General features: G+C 38.2%; 1 pseudogene; it reads right to left on the bottom strand.

Moving 5' to 3' along the window:
- Positions 1–336: 336 nt before the first annotated feature.
- LOC125538589 (uncharacterized) lies at positions 337–7,604 on the bottom strand (annotated as a pseudogene).
- Between the last annotated feature and the right edge of the window lie 1,349 nt (positions 7,605–8,953).

Here is an 8,953-nt window from a genome sequence, read left to right on the forward strand (position 1 = left end):
CATCCGGCAAAGAGTCGGAGGTGGGACACTTGCCCACATCCAACAAAGAGCAGGCTAGACTAGTTTTTATTTTCGCCATGAGAAAAAAAATCCAAGTATTAATGGAAAATGCCATGTCCCTTGCACAGGGTTGGATTGCCGGCTCTCATATCCAGATCCACGGATGAGTCTGGACGCGCCTACAGATGTCTAGTGTGTCCGATTTGAGGTACGCCGTTGGAGATGCTTTAAGTGCACATTTTACTTAAAAGAGGCCAACGATAAACGAAACAAAAGCATTCCGTTTCTAATGTCTCGGTACAGGTACTTGTGATCAGATTAAGAAAAGTATGCATATTACATCCATTTTGCAGAATCTTCCAAAGGTACTGGTAAGCGTCCTATGGAATCAACAGATATCTGCAGCTCCATTTTCGTTGACCAAAGGTGCCTGAAAACTCCTGAAAAATCAAAGAATGTCGTCAGCGAAATGATGCAATAATAAAACTTTAAGGCCTTGGTTACACTAAGGAAAAGACGGTTACCGCGCGTTATCATTCACCGTTTTTTGTTACAGTTCCCCCGTTTTTTGTTACAGTTCCCCCTCAACCGCCTCTTCAATGGCCTATCAGACTCGGCTTGTGAGCAATTATCTTCTGAATCATATGATAGCAAATCATTAGCTCGTGCAAGAAAAAACAATTTAAAAACAGGGGTTACAAAAACTATCATTCTTGCAGATTCATGGCTTCTTTTTTGCCTACAGAGCATGCATACCTTCACAGCTCCTGGCATTGGAAGGCCTTTTCCCCTCTTTGTAAGTTGATGGCAGGATTAACCTTACATTCTGGTCACACAACAGGATTAACTATTTACTCTTAATCTCCCACAAAGAAAGACATATTTACTTTTGATGACTTGACTTACAAAATGGATGAAGTTTACTACGTACTAATTAATGACTCAAGACTTTCACAAAGAATGAAGCTTTGGATTTGTTGTTACCTTAACATCTTCATCTTGACGGAGTCTTTGAACCTTCGGCTGGGCTACCTTTGTGTCACCAGATCTCTTCGCAGCAACCGTGATCACCCCAACTTCCATCTGTTGCTGTGCAATCTCACATTTCCCATTGAAAGGCGGCATGTGGCAAAACCTGAAAGTTCACAGCATCAACACCTCAGACCTGTCAAAAAGGTACACGTGTGCTGTATAAACTTTGCTACAGCAAGATGATTGTATCAATTCAAGTTCCTGTTCTGAAGTCTTATAGTTTTCATGATACAAAGTTATTTAAGTTATTTGAAGTTAAAATGAAAAGATAACTGGATTTAACAATGAAAAGATATTTAAGTTATTTGAAGTTAAAATGCTACAGGATTCATTTCTTTTATGAAATTGAACTTGGTCACGATTTGAAAAGTTGCAGGAATTTAAAACCCTGGCCACCATAGCAAAAATGTCGTAGCGATGATATGCTAATTGCAAGCTGGTAACTTTAATAGTCTGTCAACATACAAACCATTCAGTGGGCAGAGAGTCTTTATCGAAGCCCACTCTCAGCACTCTCCATTTACGACAGCTGTTGCACTGAACCCAGTCAGCAACAGCCTCGATGTGCTCACAGTCTTCTCTCTAGATGAAGAAAGTTAACTACAGTGAATAATCCTTTAGAATAATACGGAACAATGCATAATGTAAAATGATAACTTATTACTTCTGTAAGATAAACATTTAGCTCCTGAGAGGATGGAAATGCAACCCCCATCCCTGCTGACACTAAATCTCTGATGGCATGATTACATACATGTAAGTAGATGTATTTTCTAAAGAACTGATAGATTTGTATGCATGTATTCCATGCAGAAAAAGGGACGTGCATATCACATCTATATTTGTATGTCAATTTTACCATATTTACAGAAGACCTGGTAGGTTTTGAATGGATAGTAACACAAATTGTTATTGATTGTCTCTATCATGATGGCATGAATGGGTAACTCACGCTGTCCACCGTGTTACCATCCCACCTCATCATGACTAATACTTTCATTAGAATATTCAAATGAATGCATGACAACAGAGTATTGTTTTTTCTCAGTAAAGGCATGATCAAGAGCTGTCTGCTAACAATCTATGGCATACAGAGTTATCACCCAGCATTGTCGTTCTTGTCCTTTTACAATGCAAAAGAGATCTGATAATGCATTTCAGGACAATATATGTAAGATATTTTCCAATATAAATTAAATCATGCATCCATACCAATTCAAGCTTGTCAAAATTTGTATCCCAGTATTCATCTGCTTTTCTTCCGAGCCACTACTCCAGTTTGACATACATTTCACAATCTTGAAACCCTTGCTTGCTGTTAAGAACCCAAGTACTACCATCTTCATTATCCTGCAAAATACATCAAGAAGTTAATGCCAGGGATACAAGGGTAAACAAACAGGAAAAGAGAAGAGCAAAGAACTTGAAAAACAAATCATACAATGATGTCGGTAATATCTGCAACTCCTATCATTCCACGCCCAACGTCAGGACTGTGCTGTTGACCACCAACTCGTTTGTAAGACTGGGAAGAGAACACAAAATCAAAGTTAAAACAAATACAAAATGCATGACAAATAGTGCAAACAACTTGCTGAAACAACGCAAGCATCTATTGTGTGCTGTGTACAACACTAAAGCTCAATCCACTTCCTGGTAATGGTTGCTAGTCATTACATTCAACGTAGTTTTCAATGCCCGGAAAGATGGGGCTAAGATTCGTTCTCCATCTCTATCGTAGCAAGTAATGAAGAAAATATATGTGCTATGTAATTGAACAGAAGTGTAGCAGTTTATAGATGTGTCATATCTCTACCCTAACATTAGCTTTAAATGTGAGCATGCGATGACTTATTAATTCTAATATGGAACAGGTCAGGGTGGAACAATGCATGTAATAGTCAACTACGTGTGATTTAATACAACAATGGTTAAACCCACCTCTATTAGACGGCCATGCCAAAACAAGAACATCCCACAGTTAACTCTATCATATTCTTCAACACTCATCCCCAGCGTCAGCCAGATGGTCCTTCCCTTTATTTCACCGGACATAACAGACGTCTTATCAAGGGTTTTCTCCAAATGACGGGTTATGACCTAAAACATGAAACATGAATATAACATGCTACAACATAAGTGAAATATGACATATGAGTATTACAGCATACCAGAGAACCTTGGACAGTGATCTTCATCTGAGGATTCAGGAACATAACTTCTAGATAAGCCTTAAGCGAATAATCCAATGGCACCTTGTAGAATATGAAAAATGAATTAGTGCTAGATACTGGAAAAATAATATAGTGAAATTAATAACAACCGTCACTAATGCTTTAGCAAAACATGGCTAACTACACACTGACATATTGTGTCCTAAATGTACAAAGGGAATGCCACCGAAATCCCATCCAGTTCCTAAATCTACCAATTTTTCTATTCCACTTAGGGTGTGCACAAGCATAAGAGCCCACTCATCCCTCCAGTTGTATAGAAACCATTAGAACAATGCAACACCCCTTCTGGCTTCAATTATGAATCTGCAGGTCATTTATCGCCTCAAAAAATTACAAAAATAATGTTGATGATAAGTTACATACATCTTTACTTGTCTGTCTTGGACGTGATCTGACTCTTTTTGAACGGATTAATATGCCTCCGTTACCATGACCAGCAGGATTTTCATCAGTGTTCTCGGGGTTCCATTCCAAGGCGTAATCTTCACCCCATCTGTCTAAATTCCATATATAAACCTGTGTACCAGTACCGTCTTCACCAAATAACCCCACTTTTTCTCCAATGAAGTACTCATTAAACCGAGAAAATTCCTTGATTGCATCGAGGTTATGCTCTGCAGCAGCTTTAGAATGGACATCCAAATCAACTTCCATGTATTGTCCTTCTTTGCAATATGTCACCACAGGGATCTCAATATTCTGCAGCAAATAATACTGTTATTGCCTTAACATACCCATAGACAATTAATGAAGGCAGTATGTAGAAACATGCTTACATCTTTCTTGTCATTGAAAGACTGGGAAAGAAAGGACACTGATCTGGAAGTTGAAGTTTGGGTAAGCACTAGTGCATCTTTCCCAAGTTTCATAGCCCCACTCTACAAAATATGTAGCACAACTGTTTATTGCTTGGGCAGTTTAACATTAGAAATTCCTAGTTACACAAGACAGAAATGATTGAAGGTAAAGCAGCGACTTTGGAACATGGCATTGGCAGTGCATAGAAAACATAGGAAGAGCACTAATAGACAACCGGTGGAATTCTTGTGCTGTCCTCATTTACCCAACACCATTACAGAATTAAATAGTGAATTACAGACTGACATAAATAAACATACTTTTATCACACTCAGGCCAGTTTCAGTAACATATTTCAAATGAATCAGAGCAGTACAGCATCTAATTGATGTAAAATATTGAAATACTTAGAGGTCATTGATAACATGGATCGCAACAATGACCAGGAACCCAGAAAAGCATAAGAATAAGACCATTTGACAAGATTTTAACACGGATGTTTACCTTCAATCCAATTCCAAACCTCCCAATCTGATCCTGGCAGTATTCATTAGGTTTGTCGTGACCAAATGAGACCATTCTCATCATTTCCTCGTAAGTCATTCCACGGCCATCATCAGATACACATAAGACAGGAACTTTTCCTTTTGCTTTCTTTGAAAACATAGATTGGATGGAAATATCCAATCTTCCATTAATAAGGAAATAAAAGAAGAACAAATCAGTGGTGCAATCAAATAACAAATAGCTCCAAATAATCTTCAGGGTGTGTCTTAAGATATTAAATATCCTCCAAACTAACTAAGCTTACACAATTGGGAATAAAGTAGCCCTCACGAAGTCAAACTGGCCCCGAAAAATGATTTACAAATTAAAAGTACAAAAAATCTGATACAACACCTTGAAGGCATGGATTTACCTGGATGCACCAGCATCTCTGGAGTTATCTATGAGCTCTGCTACTGCTCCAAAGATCCAGCCAGCATGTGTTTGACCAAGTGTTCGGAGATAGCTAGGGTTTGTTTTAATAAAATTTCTTGTATGTGTAGATGTTCTCTTGTTCACTGCTGGATCTAAAATTCTAGGACCATCTTCAACAGAATTGAACTGCGAGGATTCTGTGATATATGGATTTTGGTGTTTATGTGAAAAATTCATCTCCTTTATACATGGTATGTTATCACAAGTCTCCTCACTTGTGTTGGATCTCCCTGTTGGCACAGCAGATAAGTGAAGAACAGTCAATAAGCCAACAAAATAAAGCCAAGATCTGACAGCAGGCATGGCCTATGATGATGCACATCCAACTGAAAAAAGTAAAAAGAAAAAATAAGCAAATCCGACTCTTAGGATACAACGTGCTGTCACCAAAATGCATATACTGCTAGTGTAGAGATATCTTAGTCAATGAGCTTCTCACTATGAAACAAGGGAAGAATACAGTACGACGCTGAGCTAATAACAAATAATTTCAGCGGAGAAATGGCTTGCAAAAAAAGAAAAACTCTCACCATATATCCCAGCCATATTTTTGCAGGCACCATGTTCTTTCAATTCAGTCTCATACAAGACCATTGCAGAGAAAGAATCTCCAGGATAAAAAATGTGGAAGGTGACAGACCGTGTTTAGCAAAGCCGGCCTACAAAAAAGATTAGAGGAAAACAAGGGACCTCACATTACAGACAGCAAAATGGAGCTGCCAGAATGTGGTATAACAAAATAGAACATACTTCTTAGGCAACAGAAACAATGCCGAGAGTTAAATTTTAGTTAATTGCAAGCTAAGTCTGACAAAATACTATCCCTCTCCCTCACCCCATAAATTTATACTTCTTAGTCTAGATGTCTCTGTTACATCAAACCATGTCCGACACCAACATCCTAAGTATTAAATCTCATAGGACAATAACTAGGTGATTTCCCAATACTCGGAATGTGTTTCCTTAGAAGGGTAATTTAAAAAAAGAATATACATTCCTCACAAAAAAAAAAGAATATACAGTGCAGATAATATTTACCTTCCCATTGTCGCGAAGGTAACTCATAAAATTTTCCCATTCATTTGTCTGATGATAATCTTCCGGATCAGGGACCAGTGAAAATTTCAGGAATTTTTTCTGCTTGTACTCCCTAACTGGCACGAACTTAGTAATTGACCAAACAGAGGGACTGTACAAGGAAAGTATAAATTACTCCAGTGTTCTGACTTCATAAATACCAGTCCAAAAATCAAACATGTATGCACATAAATGCACAGATAGCATATAAATGCATAAATAGCACGCACAGAATGCTCCCATCAATTTTTTTTAACAAAAACTAGTTGAAGGCCCATGGCAACTTATATACAAGAACATTGATCAAAACATCATTGTGTTTCAACAACCTGAGTGTACCATGCGGCTTATGATGGTGTTGTGGACAAATACCATGTTAAAGTTGCTTCCTCGATAACCCTCTCATGCCACTTGATTTTCTTTCTTTGTATTGCCATGTTATTTATCTAACTAAAACTTCAGCACAAAAAATAATAACTAAAACTTAATTTCCTTTGATTGAATTCATACGAAGATATCAACTATAGTAGTAGGCCTAGTCCGAAAAGACAAACAAGGGTTAGCATGACGATAATTGTCTCAGTTACATATGTCTTTTTGTAATGTTCGTGCATTCAGAACAAAGAGTTTGAACAGTTGGAATGGAATGAATGTTGGTTCAATTTCACAAGCTATTTCCTCAGATCTTGTGCTTGATAGTATTGAATAAGTGTTATGAAACAGAGGAGTAGCTTCATTTTCAAGTGGATTGGGCAAGTGTCATTGTATTAAACATGATTGCAACAAGATTTATGTATAACACAGTCCAAAGCCCAACCAAGAACAGTATACACTAGATTCAGTGATGGGAGATAGTATGCTACACAAAACAAGAAGAATTATGTACACACAAACAGTCTTGGATCAAGCTAGTATATGTGGTAGTCACTCGCCAAAACCATCAGTTAAAAAAATTAAAGCGAACATACATTCTGACAGCACTGGGAACGTCACGGACTTTGGTCCGGCATATCTTCCTACCCTTTGTTTCCAGCAATACGTAGCTCAAGCTGCAACCTACCATAAAACAATATATAGTTTAGGCAAAACATTCCACAGGATACTGTAGCACATACAACATATTCCATAGAACAAGCCAAAGAAACGAACACCATTCACCAGATACGATAGAAGTGTTAAGTTCAAATTAAGAAAAACCTGGATACATATGTTGACATTGTTGGATAGATGCACATTTTGAACCATAACATCTACTCCTATGGATTTGCAGAATGTCACCCTCTTAATTTTGCAATCAGCATAAACTAATGCATGCTACATTTCCCTTTTTCAGGAAACTTTAAAAGATTGCACGTTAGGAAGAGAAATTTGGTGCTTGGCAATTAGCATGCGTAGGTTAATGGAGGTTAACCTTTCGGATGTACCAGACACTATGCAATGGAAGCTTTCCAGCTCAGGTGTCTTCTCGGTTAAATCCATGTACACGGATTTGATTAATACCGGGACTATCCCGAGGACGGTTCATATTTGGAAAGTTAAGGCCCTTGAAGATAAAAGTTTTTATGTGGTTTGTGCATAAGGGTGTCATTCTTACTAAAGATAACTTAGTTAAGCATAAGTGGGAAGGAAGTAAAAGATGTTGCTTTTGTGATGAGGATGAAACAATAGAACATCTATTTATCAATTGTCCACTTGCTAAACTGCTTTGGAGAACTATTCATGCTACATTTAACATAACTCCACCTCTCACGATATCACATTTGTTTGATAACTGGTTGGCTGGAGCGGAGCCAAAGTCCGCGGCACATATCCGAGTGGGAGCATGTGCATTACTTTGGTCTGTATGGAATTGCCGCAATGACCTTGCCTTTAACAGACAAACTATTACCAACTTTTTGCAGGTCATCTTCAGAGCGTCTACTTGGATCCGTACGTGGTGATTACTCAGTCGTGCGGACCACAGGGAGCATATGGATATTGGGTGCAGCCGATGGGAGATGGTTGCACGGGATACTTACAACCGGTTTGGATGGCGGTCCAATAATAGGATAGACGTTTAGTCTCCTAGTCTTTCTGGCGCCGGTTGTGATTTTTATTTTTGGCCGCTTGTGGCTTTTCTTTGCTTAGCATGACCTTTGTTTATTTTGAGACCTCTGTTTGGAACCTTTGAGATACTTTTTTTAATAAATGGCTGTGTGCATCAAGAGATGCAGAGGCCAGGGGTATTCCTCCTTTTCGAAAAAAAAACATGAGCATTTAGGCCCTCTACAAACCAAAGCTATTGAAATTTAGAAGTATAAAACTAAGTCTGTGAATATGCACTTACTTGAGGTGTTTAGACTATCAAAATTAAGGTGGGACTTTGCAATACACTAAATTTCAGTAGTGCATTGGTGGGTGAGATCAACAAAATAGACTGTCTATTGGACTATAATAACAGTACCCAACATTGATATCATACCTTGTTTGCGGTGTGGTGGCCCATTCGAACCAATTGCTTTATCCCCGTGTCTGTTTTTTTTCGATTCCTAGAAACAGCAGAATCCATCAAAAGGGAGTAAAATTATTTTCGAGGTGCGGGACAATGCACATACTCACAAAACAAATCAGGACTATTACACAATGTTGCAGAACCATCGTAGGCATCCTGACCTAAAGGCCTCAAACAAGGACATGCATGAATACAAGTACTAAAATTTTCAGGAAACAGGGCATGAGTACTAGTATCAAACGACCTTCACACATAGCTAAAGATATTCTCACGTTGAACCAAAAATAGAGTGAGCTCAACAGGGGGGAAATAAATATACCCATACTTTTCTAGGTAC

This window comes from Triticum urartu, chromosome 1A (genome assembly GCF_056163025.1).
Source record: "Triticum urartu cultivar PI428250 chromosome 1A, HENAU_Tu73, whole genome shotgun sequence".
Classification (NCBI taxonomy): Eukaryota; Viridiplantae; Streptophyta; class Magnoliopsida; order Poales; family Poaceae; genus Triticum; species Triticum urartu.